The sequence below is a fragment of the Microcaecilia unicolor genome, chromosome 10, assembly GCF_901765095.1.
Source record: "Microcaecilia unicolor chromosome 10, aMicUni1.1, whole genome shotgun sequence".
NCBI lineage: Eukaryota > Metazoa > Chordata > Amphibia > Gymnophiona > Siphonopidae > Microcaecilia > Microcaecilia unicolor.
The window spans coordinates 188,604,852-188,618,663 of NC_044040.1; the positions used below are offsets into that span (position 1 = coordinate 188,604,852).

At 43.4% G+C, this 13,812-nt stretch overlaps 1 protein-coding gene across 4 annotated transcripts in view; it reads left to right on the forward strand.

Moving 5' to 3' along the window:
- Positions 1-13,812, forward strand: part of LOC115478872 (schwannomin-interacting protein 1) — a 694,349-nt gene that overhangs the window by 550,397 nt on the left and 130,140 nt on the right. The gene's annotated exons all lie outside the window — the stretch shown is intronic.

A 13,812-nucleotide genomic window follows, 5' to 3' on the forward strand; every position in this document is an offset into this window, starting at 1 on the left:
GGCTTAGTACCTGTCATGAAACGCATAGCCACCTGCCTGGGGTTACCCCGTGGCCACTTAGAGGGTCTATCCCCAGCACATCTCAGGTCTGCTTGCACCTGCCACTTGTGCTCTACACTAGCACCCTCCTTCTACCGACTGGGTCACAACTACCTCTGGGCAAGTCTCCTGCTCTCCAGTTATCCCTAGTGATTTCTAGATTACTGGAACCACACTCCCAGTGGTCCCACAGTTCCCAGAAAGCACTCACAGACCCAACACACAAACCACCAGGATTCTTTTCAGTCCAGACAGGCAGAACGAACAGACAAACGTGTTTATTCTCAGAACTTGGAACAGTGGACAAAAAAAATGTGCAAATAGCAAACAGTAACAAGTAACTGAAAAATAGATTAATTAGAAAACTAACTAAACATTTGCATAACTCCTAGAAAGTACCTGGGGAGATCAGGGCATAAGTACATAAGTATTGCCATACTGGGAAAGACCAAAGGTCCATTGGCCAATCCAGGTCACAAATACCTGGCAAGATCCCAAAAAAGTACAAAACATTTTATACTGCTTATCCCAGAAATAGTGGATTTTCCCCAAGTCCATTTAATAATAGTCTATGGACGTTTCCTTTAGGAAGCCGTCCAAACCTTTTTTAAACTCCACTAAGCTAACTGCCTTTACCACATTCTCTGGCAACGAATTCCAGAGTTTAATTACACGTTGAGTGAAGAAATATTTTCTCCGATTCGTTTTAAATTTACTACATTGTAGCTTCATCACATGCCCCCTAGTCCTAGTATTTTTGGAAAGCGTGAACAGACGCTTCACATCTACCCATTCAACTGCACTCATTATTTTATAGACCTCTATCATATCTCCCCTCGGCCGCCTTTTCTCCAAGCTGAAGAGCTCTAGCTGCTTTAGCCTTTCCACATAGGGATGACATCCCATCCCCTTTATCATTTTCGTCGCCCTTCTCTGCACCTTTTCTAATTCCTCTATATCTTTTTTGAGGTGCGGCAACCAAAATTGAACACAATATTCGAGGTGCAGGTCTTTTTCTGCCGTCATCTACTATGTTACTATGTAACCATGTGTAGGAGATGCGGTAGGAAGGGAATCTGTTAGCTCAGACCAGAAACTGTCCTCGTCGATTTTACCTCTGGTGGAGAGGAGTTTGGATGTCTGATTCACTTCTACCTCACCTGACCTCAACACAATCTTGTATTTGTTATCAACCTAGAATGGGTGGCAGAGCTGGTGGTTGGGAGGCGGGGCTAGTGTGGGCAGACATATACGGTCTGTGCTGGGGCTGGTGGTTGGTAGGCGGGACTAGTGCTGGGCAGACTTATACGGTCTGTGCCAGAGCCAGTGGTGGGTGGCAGGGATAGTGCTGGGCAGACTTATACGGTCTGTGCCAGAGCCGGTGGTGGGTGGCAGGGATAGTGCTGGGCAGACTTATATGGTCTGTGCCAGAGCCGGTGGTGGGAGGCAGGGATAGGGCTGGCCAGACTTATATGGTCTGTGCACTGAAGAGGACAGTACAAATAAAAAAGTAGCACATATGAATTTATCTTGGGCAGACTGGATGGACCGTGCAGGTCTTTTTCTGCCGTCATCTACTATGTTACTATGTGCAGTCGCACCATGGAGCGATACAAAGGCATTATATCATCCTCATTTTTGTTTTCCATTCCTTTCCTAATAATACCTAACATTCTATTTGCTCTCTTAGCCGCAGCAGCACACTGGGGGAGCCCTTACTGCCACCCATTGAGGTGATGGTAAGGGCTCCTGCGCTAACCCAGAGGTAACCAGCAGCGTGAAGCACTGCCTGATTACCACCGGATATGATGGCGTGCTAGGGGTAGAAAGTACTGCCAGGTTGCTGCGGTAACCTGGCAGTACAGAAAGCCCGCGTTGGGCTCACCGCTGCTTAGTAAAAGGGGCCCAATGTTTCTTCACAGCACCCTTCAGTAAAATGGCTCCTATAATAACATTCCAGTGGATTCCTCTTATAAACACAACTTTGGATCCACTAGCAAGGTTTTTGTGCACCCATTCTTTTAGAAAGAAGCACGGGATTATTTATGGTGAAGTTCCTGGCTACATGCTAAATCTAATTGACCTACCACCCAGAAACAGTTCCAGTCTTCCCTTTCTTATTTAAATTTACATTATCCAGACTGCAATGGTCTTAAATACAAGTCCACCTACGTATCCAGTTTCTCCTTCATAGGAACACAGCTCTGGAATGCAGTACCTAAGTTCTTAAAATCAACTCAGAACTATCTAAATTTCAGGAAATCACCGAGGACCACCTTGTTCAAGAAGGCTTACTTTCTTGACTCAACCTAAGTTACCTTTTCTACTGTTACAGCAAAATCCATAGACCTTATCATTTTTTATTCACTCTTATTATCTGTGTTGTTCTTTACGATATGTAGTTGTTTACTATTTTACTATTACATTGTTTAATTGTATTATAATGAACTGTAGTTTTCTCTATGATCTTGTGTAAGCCACATTGAGCCTACTACTAGTGGGAAAATGTGGGGTATAAATGTGTTAAATAAAATAAAAATAAAATAAAAGATTCTACCTAAGGCATTAAAACATTAGTATCCCTTATTCATAGCAAATTTAACATGTGTTACAAGCAAGAGATATCCTTGTTACAGCTAGTGTGAGGAAAGGTGGTTGCTTTATGATAGTCGAATAGTCATTAGCTAGACCGGTGAACTTCCCAGGGAATTTTGTACCTTATATTTATGCTCTTACCCTGCCTTTTGGTCATAGTCTTATGATTCAGTGAGCTACATCTACTGAATGTGTCCTTGGGGGTTAGGAGTCTTTCAGTTCTGTTACATCAGTTCTTGAAGGTCACCTTATTCAACTAGAGAAATTTCAACCTGGCACATGAGTGCAAAAGATATGCATGGTCTAGTCTGACTCTGTATTTCAAAGTATAATTTTGAAAAATCTGCAGTGCATGAAATTGACAAGCTGAATTAGTGTGATTATACATGTTCCTTTAAGTGTTAGTAATACTATTTTCTAGCATCAGCATGTTTGCATGCCATGGCTAGATTTGAGGAACCAGAATATAGCAAACATTTGTAAGCTTTATATAAAGGGGGGGGGGGGGGGTTCATTCTCTTTTTTTATGTTTATTTTAAGGGTTAGCATACATACCCTTGAAGAGGTACACAACCACTACGGGGACACAACTACTTTGTGGAGGAGAGATGCTGTTGGACTGACTCCATTGAGGGTTGTGACTAATAAGTTTGTACCTGCCTTTTATTACCTAGGGGAAAGTGCTTTTAAAGCTTCCCTATAGGTTTGTTGCTACACTTTCTGAGCTCATACACAACCCTGTGCGTTTGTTGTGTGCATTTTTAGAATTATGTACTGTGGACTCCTGATGCAGGCACTCTAGCCAAAACATGGCCCATGTCGAGTCCCCCGTTGTGGTTGTGTACCTCTTTAAGGGTATGTATGCTAGCCCTTATCGATTAAAGATTTTTTAAAGAGACTGTTTTGGCTCCGCACTGGTCCTGGGTCATCTCCGCTGTTTCTTTGGGTCATGATTCTTGACCTGCAGAGATTGGTCCTTCTTTTGTTTCTCTTTGCAATCTTGGAATGTAACATCACAATACCGTTGCTTTCAACCCTAAAAATATCTTCCCCTTCCCCCCCATTGACTAGCATCATTTATTAGCTAGTATCAGCTTCATGATTCTTCCCCTCCACCTCATAGAGATACGCAACCCCATGTAATCACGGCATATGCTTTGAATATGATACGATATAAGCATACTTCAACTCTATCTCTCCCTGCACAGACCATAGATGTTTTCACAGCACTGGTTCTACTTCCCAGCTAGTACAGTTGCGGTCAAAGCCCAGGCCAGCATTGATCTCGATTGATTTTGCTATTTACAAGACCAATTGAGGAATTTAAACTTATGAGAATGGTCTATGGAAAGTGCTGGAGAACTGTTTTTACCCCTCCTTTTAATTTTTAATAGGGCTGCATATTTATCGCATTAATAATGCAATTAACAGCTGCGTCACCTCTCTTCTCAACCCCCCCCCCCCCAATGATCCAACATGTCGCATCTCTCCCACCCACCCACCACCACCATTCTGTATTACCCCATCTGTCTCTTTTTCATCTCCCCCTTGTTTACTCACATGGTTGCCAGGTTGCTGCATTGTCTAGTCCTGCACTGGCAATAGCAGGAACAGCTAACCAAAGGCAGGCAGACATGGGGACATTGTCCTGTGCATGCTACCACTGGCCCTGCTGGTCTCTGAAAAAAGGGGGGCAGAGATTAGGTGTGCCCAGCGCCTCTAGCATGCCTAGGGCAGGGCGTTGGGGGTGGTCCACCCCAGGTGCCGGCACCCAGAGGGTGCATGGAGCAGATACATACTGTCGGCTCTGCTAGTCCCTTGCCCCAGAACAGGAAGTTGACGTCTGAAGGGGCGGAGGACCGGTAGAGCCGACAGCGTGCACCTGCTTCGCGCACCCCCCTTGCTTGAAGGGGGGGGTGTGAGCTGCCGGGGAGGAGGGGGTGTGCATTGCTGGGGGAGATGTGCTGCACCCTGGGTGCCATATAAGGTGGGTAGGCTGCTGCCTAGCACTAATAGGTTAGCGCAGCTAAATTGCCGCACACCAACTGATTAGCGCATGGTTAGCTTGTGAGCCCTTTCCGCCTACTAAATAGGTGGCAGTAAGGGCTCACGTGCTAATGGCCACGCACTAATTGGGGAATTAGCACCTGGTCATTAATAGGAAAATGGAAATGCGGCCGTTTTACAGCCGGACTAAACGTGGCCTCAATGCATGGCGAAACCCATGCGCTAGTCATAGCACAGGCCACCTTTTAGCACAGCTTAGTAAAAGGGCCCCTATACTTAACGCATTCTCTTGCATTGAAGCGATCACAAGAATCACCTACTTCTCGTCCTAAAGGTAATTCCCTTTCTAACATTCATCTCAAATGTAACTTTATTATCACTGCTTATATTAAAATGTTCATCTTAAATGTAACTTTATTACCGCTACATAATACAATGTAGTTTGCTACCTGAGATATCTTCCATTGTACGCCACATTGAACCAAGCACTTTTGGAAAATGTGGGATATAAATGTTGCTATAAATAAATACTTGCATTTTTAAACCAGGCTATCATACTACAAGAGATCACATGACATCATAATCTGCTGTTCTGCTCTACTCCAGTTTCCATACATTAAAGAGAAAGGCAGGTTATAAATAAATAAAATGAAAACATTAACATTATTACATTATCAGTTCTGTGACAATTTATTCCTGCTCTTTGGATCTTGGATTTGGTAACGTAGGTTTTAGTGTTATTTTCAAAATTAAAATAGGATACAGCAACCATATGGGATGGAGGAGGAAGTAGTTAGAAAGACATTTCCAGAAGAACACATGATAGGTTTCTTTTCCAAAATATAAACACTTTCAGAAAGTTATTTTTGGGCTCCAGGCAGCCTGGTTGCTGTCTGTGTGCTGTAACCTGAAGTTCTTATTTGGTTTCTTGACTCAGATGACGCATCCGCAGGAAGGTCATCTTTGTAGCACTCAACCTGCCAGAGAAGGCCACTCAGTACTGTCAGCTGGGACCTGGTTTGGAGTGACCTTCTCGTGATAAAGGGGCTATGTAAAATCAGCAGTATGCATCTCCTCTGCCACTTTTCCAGATGCCTGAAAGATGTCTTCCTGTAGCACTGTTAGCTGGCTTTCCCTCCTTCTATACCCCTCTGTTCATGTTTCTGACAAGTTGCAGGTTGCCTCTGACAAGAACCAGTAGCCTAGCAATATCCCCATCCTTCTGTCCTCCACACCTCCTCCCCTGAGATGATTTCATGATTTCTGCAAGTCCCTTAAGGACGCTGTGAAACAGAAGTTAAAGCAGAATGCGTTCAGCCATGTAGAACTGGATTCCTTCCAGGGTATGGCGATTCTTACAAAATGGACTGGGAAAATATTAGATAAATGTGTTCAAGAAGTACTTCAAATCAGCTGACTCTTTTAGTCTGAAAGATTGATCGCTACATGCAGCTAGATGCTAAAATAATATACAGTTATTTCTCCACAACCCTAGAACTTCCTTACAGGTGGTGAATTACAAAGAGAAAGGAAATTTAGAAGCTTAACTTCTGTATAGTGCTAGGTTCACTGATAGCCTATTTCAGAGGGCATGAGTGCCGGGTGCTGAAGGTCTGCAGTATGGGTGTTAGGGCTGGCATGATTAGGCAGTTGCCTAGGGCAGCCACTTCATGGGGGGGGGGGTTGTTTACCAAAAAGCAGCTGCAGCAAAACAAAGTGAAATAACCAGCAGAGTGTACCTGCATGAAGTGTGGACAATTTTCAAATAGCCCATTTCACTGAGTAAATGACTTTGGGAAATTGCCTTCATGATTTGTTGTGATGCGTGATATGTGATACACAAACATACACACACAACAATGAAGTGTAATATTTAAAAGCATGAGGGTAAATTCTATAAATGGCGCCTAAAAAGCAGGTACCAAATAAACCCCACTGAAGTGGTATTCTATAAGCTACGCTAACGTTCAGCGCAGTTTACAGAATACATTCTTAAGTGGAGAATAATTAATAAATTTAGGTGTATCCATTTGCTCTAATGAAAACATGGTGCAAATGCCAGCACCTAGATTTACACACGGAGCACCGTTATTCTGTAATTACATGTGTAACTTGAAGCCACACCCCTGTTCCACCCCGAACCACCGACAACCCTCCCATTTCTGCCCCCCCCTTTTTTTGAACATGAGTAAATTTTAGGCATGGATCCCGCTCCTAACTTTACATGCATTAGTCCCAATTAAATCTAATTAGTGTCAATAATTGCTTGTTAAATATCCATTAAATACTAATTGGCTTGTTAATTAAATTGTGTGCGCAAATCAGGAAGATGTTTTTTTGCTGATATGTTTTTTTAGGGAGGGCTACATCATCTTAACCCTCCCTTACTTAGCATGTCAGATTAGAAATGATACAAAAGCAAAGAAATGCAGGCATTGGGCCAAATTCTATAAATGGCACCTTAAAAATTGGCGCCAAAAAACCACAGGTCTGTGCCCTGAAGAGGACAGGTACAAATCAAGGTAGGGTATACACAAAAAGTAGCACATATGAGTTTATCTTGTTGGGCAGACCGGATGGACCGTGCAGGTCTTTTTCTGCCGTCATCTACTATGTTACTATGTTAACATGAGTCTATAACTACTAAAGTTAGGCGAAGTTTACAGAATATGCTCACGCACTGCTCTTGTGCCTAAAATTTAGGTTCACCCATTTAGGCCACCTAAAACCAAGCCTAAATACCTGCGCCAAAGTTAAGCGCAGATCAGCTGTATTCCATAACAGTGCGCAGAGTTTCCTGAAATGCCCACAACCCACCCAATCCATGCCCATATCCACACCCTCTTCTTGGCTGCATGCATTAAAATTTACATGCACCACATTATAGAATACGCCTAGAAAGTTGTGTGTGTGAATTCTAATTAAAGCCAATTAGTGCTACTAATTGTTAAGCTGATTGGCTTGTTAATCAATTAAGTTGTACATGCAATTTGACCAGGCGGTCACATTAGCACGAACAACTTAAGGCACTATTTATAGAATTTGGGTGATTGTTTTCAGTTTAATTTAAACCCTACTCTCTGTTTTCTAGCTGGTTAAAAGATAGAAAACAGAGGGTAGGGTTAAATGGTCAGTATTCTCAATGGAGAAGGGTAGTTAGTGGGGTTCCCCAGGGCTCTGTGCTGGGACCGCTGCTTTTTAACATATTTATAAATGACCTAGAGATGGGAGTAACTAGTGAGGTAATTAAATTTGCTGATGACACAAAGTTATTCAAAGTCGTTAAATCGCGGGAGGATTGTGAAAAATTACAAGAGGACCTTACGAGACTGGGCGTCTAAATGTTAGATGACGTTTAATGTGAGTAAGTGCAAAGTGATGCATGTGGGAAAGAGGAACCCGAATTATAGCTACGTCATGCAAGGTTCCACGTTAGGAGTCACGGACCAAGAAAGGGATCTAGGTGTCGTCGTTGATGATATGTTGAAACCTCCTGCTCAGTGTGCTGCTGTGGCTAAGAAAGCAAATAGAATGTTAGGTATTATTAGGTAAGGAATGGAAAACAAAAATGAGGATGTTATAATGCCTTTGTATCGCTATGGTGCGACCGCACCTCGAATATTGTGTTCAATTCTGGTCGCCGCATCTCAAAAAAGATATATTGGAATTAGAAAAGGTGCAAAGAAGGGCGATGAAAATGATAAAGGGGATGGGACGACTTCCCTATGAGGAAAGGCTAAAGCGGCTAGGGCTCCTCAGCTTGGAGAAAAGGCGGCTGACGGGAGATATGATAGAGGCCTATAAAATAATGAGTGGAGTTGAATGGGTAGATGTGAAGCGTCTGTTCACGCTTTCCAAAAATACTAGGACTAGGGGGCATGCGATGAAGCTACAATGTAGTAAATTTAAAATGAATCGCAGAAAATGTTTCTTCACTCAACGTGCAATTAAACTCTGGAATTCGTTGCCAGAGAATGTGGTAAAGGCATGTAGCTTAGCGGAGTTTAAAAAAGGTTTGGACGGCTTCCTAAAGGAAAAGTCCATAAACCATTATTAAATGGACTTGGTGAAAATCCACTATTTCTGGGATAAGCAGTATAAAATGTTTTGTACATTTTTGGGATCTTGCTGGGTATTTGTGACCTGGATTGGCCACTGTTGGAAACAGGATGCTGGGCTCGATGGACCTTTGGTCTTTCCCAGTATGGCAATACTGATGTACTTATGAGACTGCACATCCATAGCTGGAAATCTTGCACTGGAGAGTCCCTACTCCAGTCAAGCCAGATAACACACACAATGGAAACAAAGAGGCTTTGCATTTTGACAGCAAGGCCAGGTCTGAGAAAATTCATGGTAGGTGGCAATAAATTGAGGATGGGCAGTTTCTCAATTATCATCCAATATGATATCTGGAGTCTGGACATTAGGGATATGCAATTAATTATTAGTGTGTATTTGATTCATTAGTACACCTTAAGACTTTTTAATATGTACTAAATTGATGTAATGGGCACTAACTAACAAATTAACACATTAGTATGTGTTTAAAAAGTTATTTCACGTGCTAAATCATTTTCATTTGGTAAATTCTTCACTTTTCAAGAGCTTCAGAATCAATTTGATTTTCATCTGATAGACTTTTCATGTTCTGTAAGTGCAACATTATACACAGAAGAGTGGAATGGTGTTGAGAGGGGAAGGAAACCTCACCTCATTAGAGGAATTATGGACTTTTATGGATTTTTATTTATTTACTTATTGCATTTGTATCCCACATTTTCCCACCTCTTTGCAGGCTCAATGTGGCTTACAATACATCATGAATAGTGGAAATACATTACAGAATAGACATTTAATGTTACAGAAGGATCTTGGGCAACATAATAATGATAAAACATGATAGTAGTGTAACAAGCAGATATAGTAGGGCAGTTCTGAGTATATGTGGAGGAGTTGTGTATGTTCACATTGGTTGATCTTTGTGGTATGCCTTGTTAAAGAGATGGGTCTTCAGCAATTTGCGGAAGTTCATTAGTTTGTCAATCGTTTTTAAGTTGCGCGGTAATGCGTCCATAGTATGTTTCCTTTTCTGATGAGATAAGTGACTATTCTTCAGATTTTTCTTTGGAAAAGATTTTTTTTGTGGGGGGGGGGGGGGGGGGGATTGGAATTTGCATTTAAAGAATATTGTGGGGCATTAGAATGGATACTACCATGGTGGTGACGCACATCTCAAAAAAGATATAGCAAAATTAGAAGAGGTTTAGAGAAAGGTAATTGAAATGAGATGGCGGTAAGGGCTCCTGCATTAACTCAGCAGTAACGGGCAGCGTGCACCACTGCCCAATTATTGCCAGGTATACTTCGGTGCTACAAAAATAAATTTTTGCAGCACCAGGAATGATGGACCGCTAGGGGTGGGAAGTACCGCCAAGCTGCTGCAGTAGCCCTCCTGTATAGTGAGCGGTAAGCCCGCATTGGGCTTACTGCCACTTAGTAAAAGGAGCCCTAAGTTTGCACCTGAGGCAATGGAGGGTTACATGACTTGCCCAAGATCACAAAGAGCGGCAGTGGGATTTGGACTGACCACCTCTGAATGTCAAGACCACTAGGCCATTCTTTCAATTCTCTTGTGATTTGGCCAGGATATTAGGCTTGACAGACTTTTGGTCTGACCCACTATGGCAATTCTCATGTTCTTGTGAAGCCGAGTCAGATCTAGAAGAAGACTCACAAAATAGGGAAAAAAAAGAAAATAATGTTTGAAATAGGACATACCCCCCCCCCCTAATTCTATATATGGTGCTAAAAATGCGTATGAAAATTTGGGTGTGCGCCCAATTTGTGCATGCAATTTAATTGCATAACAAGCCAATTAGTGCCGATAATTGGGCACTAACAATCAATTGGCAATAATTACAATTTATAAAGTGCATATTTTAGTTCACATTCTATAAAGATGTGCTCGTAAATATTTACATGTGGATCCAAAAGGGGGGCATGGTCAAGGGAGGGGCATGGGCGGATTGGGGTGTTCCTGAAATTTGTGAGCATTGTTACAGAATTAGGTAGATCCATGCCCAGTGGCGTTCCTAGCCTGTTCGCCACCTGGGGCGGGGCACCGCTATAACCCCAGTGCATCACTCCCCTGGTGCATCACCCCCCTCCCAAAGCACATCACCAGACCTTTCCTCCCAGCAAGAGGGTGTGCGGAACAGGTGCGCAGCTGTCAGCTCTGCCGGCCCCCTGCCTCAGAACAGGAAGTAATGTTAGAGGGGGCAGGGGACTGGCAGAGCCAACAGCCGCTTGCCTGCTCCGCATACCCCCTTGCTGCCTGCACCCGGGGTGGACCGCCCCCACCGCCCTGCCCTTGGTATGTCCATGCCTAATTTAGGTGCAAGGATTTACACCAGGATTCAGTTGGTGTAAATCCACCAGGCAATGGATCCCAGTGCCAAACACTATTCATTAAATGGCGCCGAACTGGGAGCACCATTTATAGAATAACGCTTACTGCTCATTTTTTCCATCACCATGTACAGAATTTCATCAAAGTGACTATAAATCCTGCAATAGAAGCATACAAGGAAGAGAAGAAGATAAAAATCATGAAATAAGAGCTGGAGTAAAGATCAAGAACATAACAAAATCAAAGATATGCTAAGCTGGAAAACTTTTTAATTTACATTTTATTTTGCAGTGAAAGGTTTATGTGCTATAAATCTAGGCTTAGCTTGTGATTTCAGGGACCTGGGTGAGAACAGGACCATCTCAGGGCTAAAGACTCCTCCCACAGTCATGGTGACCTCAGTCATGGTGACTGAAAAGAGGCTGAGGGGTCCTCCAGTGTTGCTGCCAATGAGAGGACCCTCTTGCTGGCCATGTTGTGGCTGCACTGTAGCTCATTTCTGCATGGTGTGCCAGCAAGCCTCCCATCCCCCACCCCCTGGAAGAGCCCCCATCTAGACCAAGTACCCCACATTTTCCCACTCATGGCAGGCTCAATGCGGCTTACATATTATATACAAGTACTTATTTGTACCTGGGGCAATGGAGGGTTAAGTGACTTGCCCAGAGTCACAAGGAGCTGCCTGTGCCTGAAGTGGGAATTGAACTCAGTTCCTCAGGACCAGAGTCCACCACCCTAACCACTAGGCCACTCCTCCACTCCACTTTAACTTATCAATCAGTTTCTGCTTTTGAACTCCTGTTTTGTAGGTTTTATATGAAGAAATTCCTGGAATACCGTTGAAACAAGAACTGAAAACCCAATGTGGCTTAAGTGGCGCCAGGGGATTGCCCTAAATCTGGCTTGGTTGTTTTTACATAATGTTTGACATACGCATTGGCTGCCAGTTGTTTACCGTAAATCATTTTTAAAAATTGTTACTGACACCAAAAGTGTTTTTACAGGAAGGAACCATCTGTTTTATTACATCTTGCTCCTTATGCTTCTGCTCGACCTGTTAAGTCTAGTGCTTCCCTCTTATCAAGTTTTTCATTTGGATTCTATTCATTGGATTATTCTTTTCAGTACAAGCTCCTGTACTTTGAATGACTTGCCTGATTTTTTTTTTTTTTTGGGGGGGTGGGGGGTACTTTCATTAGTCTCCATGGTCCTCACTCTATAGTCCAGGGACTGCAACAGTAATTCATAGGTTGGTTTAAAAACATTTTCAAGAAGGCTTTTGAATCAGGCCGGAGCTTGATTGCTGGCTACTGACCGGGATGCTAGGCCTGGAGCACAGTGGGATACAGCAGAATATGATGTAATTTGTTAGATGATTTGCTTATTTAAATTATGTGTTGTGTTTTATTGATTTATTGAGAGTGTAGTAGTGGATGCTTGGAATGCCCTCCCGCAGGAGGTGGTGGAAATGAAAACAGTAACGGAATTCAAACATGTGTGGGATAAACATAAAGGAATCCTGTTCAGAAGGAATGGATCCTCAGGAGCTTAGCCGAGATTGGGTGGCAGAGCTGGTGGTGGGAGGCGGGGCTGCTGGTTGGGAGGCGGGGATAGTGCTGGGCAGACTTATACGGTCTGTGCTAGAGCCGGTGGTGGGAGGTGGGACTGGTGGTTGGGAGGCGGGGATAGTGCTGGGCAGATTTATGCAGTCTATGCCAGAGCTGGTGGTGGGAGGTGGGACTGGTGGTTGGGAGGCGGGGATAGTGCTGGGCAGACTTATGCAGTCTATGCCAGAGCCGGTGGTGGGAGGCGGGGCTTGTGGTTGGGAGGTGGGAATAGTGCTGAGCAGAGTTATACGGTCTGAGCCGGTGGTTGGGAGGCGGGGATAGTGCTGGGCAGACTTATACGGTCTGTGGCCTGAAGACGACTGGTACAAATTAAAGTAGGGTATACACAAAAAGTAGCAAATATGAGTTATCTTGTTGGGCAGACTGGATGGACCGTGCAGGTCTTTTTCTGCCGTCATCTACTATGTTACTATGTATGTTGTAAACCGCTGATGAACTTGTATTAGGCAAATGTATCAAATGTAATAAACTTGGAAACATGCACAGAACACATCCAAATACATTTTTTAAAAATGCTAAAAAAAAAAATCTTGGCTGTGCAAATATGATGTTTTGTACTCTTTGAACTTTCAGAGATAAAGAGTACAAAACATCATATTTTCGTTGCTTGTTTTCTTCACCTGGTTTTCTCAGATTATGGTTTATAATCTTAGTATATTCCAGTTGCAAACTATAGTGGTAACATAGTAGTAACAGACACAAAAGGAATTTGTCACGCATGGAAATGATTTTCTCCCAATCGGAGCACTGCGCCTTTAATTGTGCTATTCTCTTCAGTCGCTCTCCGGATAAAAGAGAGTGTTAAAGTAGCCAGAGAATTCCGTACCCGGAAGGGCTGTACGTCTGCTGAAGCCTTAACCCTTTGCACGGGCTCAGGAAAGCGAAAACAATAGGGAAGGCTCAGGACAGGAAACGTGGTAGCAGCTCAGAATATGGAAAAACCAACACAATATCTGCTGCTGAAACATTTGGGGTGGGGGGAGGGGAGGCTATGCTCTTTTTTAGTTGAAAAAGCGGATGGGAAACCCCGTGCGCCAGTGAAAGAGCCTGATTTCTTTCCTGGGGTTTCACGTTACAGAACAGCCAGCCGACACCTACAGTTGGCCCCGAAGCGCTCCCAGGGCCGCCGCG